Source organism: Oncorhynchus nerka, unplaced genomic scaffold (genome assembly GCF_034236695.1).
Source record: "Oncorhynchus nerka isolate Pitt River unplaced genomic scaffold, Oner_Uvic_2.0 unplaced_scaffold_7067, whole genome shotgun sequence".
Classification (NCBI taxonomy): Eukaryota; Metazoa; Chordata; class Actinopteri; order Salmoniformes; family Salmonidae; genus Oncorhynchus; species Oncorhynchus nerka.
The window spans coordinates 759-7,643 of NW_027034248.1; the positions used below are offsets into that span (position 1 = coordinate 759).

Below are 6,885 nucleotides of genomic sequence, written 5' to 3' on the forward strand. Positions count from 1 at the left end.
CCCCTTACGAAAGGCCTTTACTTATGGCTAAACAGCTTCTGCCCATCTTATTCATTCATGCTGTGGGCATACCCAGGATGTACATGCCGGACTTGGATGATCTACCCATGGAGGGAAAAACTTACAGAGCTTTGATGGAGCAGGCAAGCGTCTTTGTGATGGTGAATTGAAACGGATAATGGTCATTAGCTAACTGGACCTTTATCTGTAAGAAATAGTAAAATTGTAAAAATGTTGATTTATAACGTGTGTTAAATGTACTAAATATTTTGAATTAAATCAATGGTTTTAAAAATGTATCTCACCACAACGAAAGGGAAGCTGTCTGTTCCCCACGCCAGGGTCTGTCGCAGAGAAATGTAATGTCTTTAAAAAAACATGTATTATTTTATAGTCTTTCCTACAATGTTATGTTATAAAACATTACTGGTTATTAAAGTTTGTGATGATGTACAACTGTAGGCCTCCAATGTGTTTACATAAAACACTGTGATGCATGTTTAAATATTAGTCACATTTGGTAATTCATTCTAACATGTCTTAAAAAAAGTTTGTACTAAAAAAAAAATGGAATTAAATAAAAGTAATTTAGCTGTGACCTGCAGACCTGCAGTCTGACCTGTTATCCCAATGACATACTTATGAAAGGCCTCCTAAATGGATTGAAAAAGGCTCCTTTTCTGGACAATAAATAGACAGGCAGAGGGTTCAAGAAAAGTGCATGTTCCTGGTGAGGCTCGAACTCACAACCTCGGCATTGCTTCGCTGCATACTGCTGTATAAGTACCACGCGCTAACCGATTGCGCCACAGGAGCCTGATACACTGATTACCAATGTTTGTGTGTGTGGGGGGTAAAAATGTTGAATTATAACATTGCCCAGGCATACGCACTCAGAGCACTTTATTTCTGTAGAAGATCGTTTGAAACCAAGGTTTGCACTATCATGCATACAGCATGTCCATATATCTGCCGACCCCCCGGGGGTTAAATGTACATTGATACTTCTAATCAGCGGCCGAGTGCCCCGCACCCCGGTTGTATTGGCAAAATGGGGGGGGTATTTCATTTCAGTGCCTGTGCTCCCCACCCCGGTTTTAGGCTTTAGAAATTGTAGTTTATTTCACCTTTATTTAACCAGGTAGGCTAGTTGGAGAACAAGTTCTCATTTGCAACTGCGACCTGGCCAAGATAAAGCATAGCAGTGTGAACAGACAACACAGAGTTACACATGGAGTAAACAATTAACAAGTCAATAACACAGTAGAGAAAAAAAGGGGAGTCTATATACAATGTGTGCAAAAGGCATGAGGAGGTAGAGCGAATAATTACAATTTTGCAGATTAACACTGGAGTGATAAATGATCAGATGGTCATGTACAGGTAGAGATATTGGTGTGCAAAAGAGCAGAAAAGTAAATAAATAAAAACAGTGTGGGGATGAGGTAGGTGGAAATGGGTGGGCTATTTTACCAATAGACTATGTACAGCTGCAGCGATCGGTTAGCTGCTCAGATAGCTGATGTTTGAAGTTGGTGAGGGAGATAAAAGTCTCCAACTTCAGCGATTTTTGCAGTTCGTTCCAGTCACAGGCAGCAGAGTACTGGAACGAAAGGCGGCCGAATGAGGTGTTGGCTTTAGGGATGATCAGTGAGATACACCTGCTGGAGCGCGTGCTACGGATGGGTGTTGCCATCGTGACCAGTGAACTGAGATAGGCGGAGCTTTACCTAGCATGGACTTGTAGATGACCTGGAGCCAGTGGGTCTGGCGGCGAATATGTAGCGAGGGCCAGCCGACTAGAGCATACAAGTCGCAGTGGTGGGTGGTATAAGGTGCTTTAGTGACAAAACGGATGGCACTGTGATAGACTTGCATCCAGTTTGCTGAGTAGAGTGTTGGAAGCCATTTTGTAGATGACATCGCCGAAGTCGAGGATCGGTAGGATAGTCAGTTTTACTAGGGTAAGCTTGGCGGCGTGAGTGAAGGAGGCTTTGTTGCGGAATAGAAAGCCGACTCTTGATTTGATTTTCGATTGGAGATGTTTGATATGAGTCTGGAAGGAGAGTTTGCAGTCTAGCCAGACACCTAGGTACTTATAGATGTCCACATATTCAAGGTCAGAACCATCCAGGGTAGTGATGCTAGTCGGGCATGCGGGTGCAGGCAGCGATCGGTTGAAAAGCATGCATTTGGTTTTACTAGCGTTTAAGAGCAGTTGGAGGCCACGGAAGGAGTGCTGTATGGCATTGAAGCTCGTTTGGAGGTTAGATAGCACAGTGTCCAATGACGGGCCGAAAGTATATAGAATGGTGTCGTCTGCGTAGAGGTGGATCAGGGAATCGCCCGCAGCAAGAGCAACATCATTGATATATACAGAGAAAAGAGTCGGCCCGAGAGTTGAACCCTGTGGCACCCCCATAGAGACTGCCAGAGGACCGGACAGCATGCCCTCCGATTTGACACACTGAACTCTGTCTGCAAAGTAATTGGTGAACCAGGCAAGGCAGTCATCCGAAAAACCGAGGCTACTGAGTCTGCCGATAAGAATATGGTGATTGACAGAGTCGAAAGCCTTGGCAAGGTCGATGAAGACGGCTGCACAGTACTATCTTTTATCGATGGCGGTTATGATATGGTTATTACCTTGAGCGTAGCTGAGGTGCACCCGTGACCGGCTCGGAAACCAGATTGCACAGCGGAGGTACGGTGGGATTCGAGATGGTCAGTGACCTGTTTGTTGACTTGGCTTTCGAGAGACCTTAGATAGGCAGGGCAGGATGGATGTAGGTCTGCATAGCAGTTTGGGTCCAGGGTGTCTCCCCCTTTCAGAGGGGATGACTGCGGCAGCTTTCAATCCTTGGGGATCTCAGACGATATGAAAGAGAGGTTGAACAGGCTGGTAATAGGGGTTGCGACAATGGCGGCGGATAGTTTCAGAAATAGAGGGTCCAGATTGTCAAGCCCAGCTGATTTATACGGGTCCAGGTTTTGCAGCTCTTTCAGAACATCTGCTATCTGGATTTGGGTAAGGAGAACCTGGAGGAGCTTGGCGAGGCTGCGGGGGCGGGCTGTTGGCAGTAGGAAGTAGCCAGGCGGAAAGCATAGCCAGCACGTTGAGAAATGCTTGTTGAAGTTTTCGATAATCATGGATTTATCGGTGGTGACCGTGTTCCTAGCCTCAGTGCATTCAGGCAGCTGGAAGGAAGAGTGCTCTTGTTCTCCATGGACTACGGTGTCCCAGAACTTTGGGTTGGAGCTACAGGATGCAAACTTCTGCCTGAAGAAGCTGGCCTTAGCTTTCTGACTGACTGCGTGTATTGGTTCCTGACTTCCCCGAACAATTGCATATCGCGGGGACTGTTCGATGCTATTACCAGTCCGCCACAGGATGTTTTTGTGCTGGTCGAGGGCAGTCCCAGGTCTGGAGTGAACCAAGGGCTGTATCTGTTCTTAGTTCTGCATTTTTTTGCGGAGCATGCTTATCTAAAATGGTGAGGAAGTTACTCTTAAAGAATGACCAGGCATCCTCAACTGGCGGGATGAAGTCAATGTCCTTCCAGGATACCGGGCCAGGTCGATTAGAAAGGCCTGCTCCCAGAAGTGTTTTAGGGAGCGTTTGACAGTGATGAGGGTGAGTCGTTTGACTGCGGCTCCGCATGCGGATACAGGCAATGAGGCAGTGGTGGCTGAGATCCTGGTTGAAGACAGCGGAGGTGTATTTGGAGGGGCCAGTTAGTCAGGATAGCGTCTATGAGGTGCCCTTGCTTACAGAGTTGGGGATTGTACCTGGTGGGTTCCTTGAATTCATGTGAGATTGGGGCATCTAGCTTAGATTGTAGGACTGCGGGGTGTTAAGCATAAGCCCTAGAATATATAGTGGCCAGGACAGATAAAAAAGATAGGCTACTGGACATAAGTGATTGGGGAAGCGACTGTTAGACGGGGATTCTCAGAACCTTCGCCCTGTGCGACTGTTAGACGGGGATTCTCAGAACCTTCGCCCTGTGCGACTGTTAGACGGGATTCTCAGAACCTTCGCCCTGTGCGACTGTTAGACGGGGATTCTCAGAACCTTCTCCCTGTGCGACTGTTAGACGGGGATTCTCAGAACCTTCGCCCTGTGCGACTGTTAGACGGGGATTCTCAGAACCTTCTCCTGTGCGACTGTTAGACGGGGATTCTCAGAACCTTCGCCCTGTGCGACTGTTAGACGGGGATTCTCAGAACCTTCGCCCTGTTCGTTACGTAGCCCTTCACCATCACACAATTTTCGGCGTAAGTCAAATAACCGCATACCCAAGAATATTTAGATAGTTAAAAAACGAAAAGTGTGCACTCTGAACGACTTCGGAAGAGCAGATGGATGCAAGATGCTATTCTACATTTTTTGTACTGACGGCCTTACCCCTAACTCCAAACGCCAGGCAGCAGTCCCAGGACAGGACGGGGGAATCCCTTCCTTCCTCATGGCCTGTACCCTAACTCCAAACACCAGGCAGCAGTCCCAGGACAGGACGGGAATCCTTCCTTCCTCATGGCCTTACCCTAACTCCAAACACCAGGCAGCAGTCCCAGGACAGGGCCCAGGGGAATGGACTCCTTCCTGCATGGCCTTACCCAAACTCCAAACACCAGGCAGCAGTCCCAGGACAGGGGCGGGGAATCCTTCCTTCCTCATGGAACTTTTTTGAAGGGGAGCTGAATATTCAAGAGCGAAGAACTCAGGAGTTCTTGTCACGGGGTGTTTAAATTGCCATCAATAAAAATGCAAATTGTCTTCGCGTAGCTTATGCCTGCCCGCACCACAACCCAAACGACACCATATGGACAAATTCTCTAAAACTACGTTGGAGGTGGCTTATGGTAGAGAAATTAACACCCAATGTTCTGACAACAGCTCTGGCGGATATCCCCTGCCAATTGTACGCTCCCTCAAAATATGAGACATCAATGGCATTGTATTGTGCAGGCAAAACCGCACATTTCCAGGAGTGGCCTTATATTGTCCCCTTCACACAAGGTACACCTGTGTAATGATAATGCTGTTTAATCAGATTCTTGAGGAAATGCCACAACTGTCAGGTGGATTGATTACCTCGGCAAATGAGAAATGCTCAACTACACAGGGATGTAAACAAATTTGAGGCCAAATTTTGAGAGAAATAAGCTCTTTTTCTACATATGGAACATTTTCTGGGTCTTTTTTATATTTTGTTCAGTATAATATGACTAAATGTGTTCCTGTGTGTCAGGGCAGTCATTGTGCACATCATGGATGAGTTCTAGAATATACCATATATCCTATAAACCTGGTTAAACTATCATTATGACATCATGGATTAATTCTAGAATATGCCATATGTTACAGGGGCAGTCAAGAAATAGAACAGCAAGGCCATAGAGCATGACATAAGCAGAGCTGTGGGAGACCATCTCAAGCCCTGGTAGAGCCGGGGGTGGTGTTTACCACCTCACACCACGCCTTCAGCAGGCTGGAAAAGTGGAATTGATCTGTTTGTTCCATTTGTTTGTTTCAGTTTTTCAGGAGTTGAATCCTTTGACATATTGTTGATTTTTACATTTTCAACAAAAAAATGTACTGGATTGGTTGAAAAGAGATAGTAAACTTTACATATCATGCACTATTTTACCAGTGGCTGCATTTATACTGTTATTCATACTAAGATACTATTCATGGACCAATATACTTTTTTGTTGCCTTTGGACATGTTTATTCATTGGTTTTTGAGTCTGTTGATTGGTCGGTCATTGGGTTCACTGGTTTTGAGTCTGTTGATTGGTCGGTCATTGGGTTCATTGGTTTTTGAGTCTGTTGATTGGTCGGTCATTGGGTTTATTGGTTTTGAGTCTGTTGATTGGTCGGTCATTGGGTTCATTGGTTTTGAGTCTGTTGATTGGTCGGTCATTGGGTTTATTGGTTTTGAGTCTGTTGATTGGTCAGGTCATTGGGTCTGGCATTGGTTTTGAGTCGGTTGATTGGTCGGGTCATTGGGTTCATTGGTTTTGAGTCTGTTGATTGATTCTTATTTTCAATGACGGCCCTGAAAATAAAAAACTGGAAATATTTACACCACAACAAACATAAGAGGGTAAAAAAACTAAAGAATAACAAAAACTGGAAGAAACAAAGATCATTCTAAGGAAGTGACATTGATTAAATAGTACGGACTGGGTGTAATATCCAATAGAAAATATAAGCCTGTTTTACAGCATCGTTTGTGAAACAACATAATTGTACCAACATTTTTTCCAGTTGGAAGCATAAAATATTTATGATTACAACATTTTACATGAATTGTAAATATGCTGAAATATCAAAACAGAATGTACACTCCTTCGCTTCGCAATAATTCACTTCATGGTGAGGAATAATAAAACATGTATATTTTGTCAGGCTGAATGTTTGAAATATGAGGTGATTTGAGTCATGCTCAGTAGTAGGAAAAAAGACAATTAGCACTTGGATGTAGTAAAGAAATACTGGAGTGATGTATATTTGTTTATAAAATGTCATTATAGACCAACGGACTATACTCATCCCGAAACCGAGAAGGTAGATTGGACGTCGGCATAGTCTTGTTTTCAAAGTCATGTTGCTAGATGGGATAGTCTTGTTTTGAAGTCATTTCAAGCTAGATGGGATAGTCTTGTTTTCAAAGTCATGTTGCTAGATGGGATAGCCCCAATGTCAAAACAGTTTTTAACGTGTCCATATCAATAACCAATATGCAGAAACAGCTTGAGGGCGTATTGAAAACCTAACCTAACCTACTGTTGTTTTGACAAGTAGTAATAAATCACTGATGATATCGATTAGTGGGGGAAATCAGGTTGCACGTGCTGTTGAAACTAACACAACTA

The 6,885-nt window shown here is 44.5% G+C and overlaps 1 non-coding gene across 1 annotated transcript; it reads right to left on the reverse strand.

The window, feature by feature from the left end:
• Nucleotides 1-722: 722 nt before the first annotated feature.
• On the reverse strand, nt 723-816 carry trnai-uau (transfer RNA isoleucine (anticodon UAU)). Its single transcript has 2 exons — nt 779-816; nt 723-758 (listed from the first exon to the last, which is right to left on the reverse strand). It is a non-coding gene; the product is annotated as a tRNA-Ile (tRNA).
• Between the last annotated feature and the right edge of the window lie 6,069 nt (nt 817-6,885).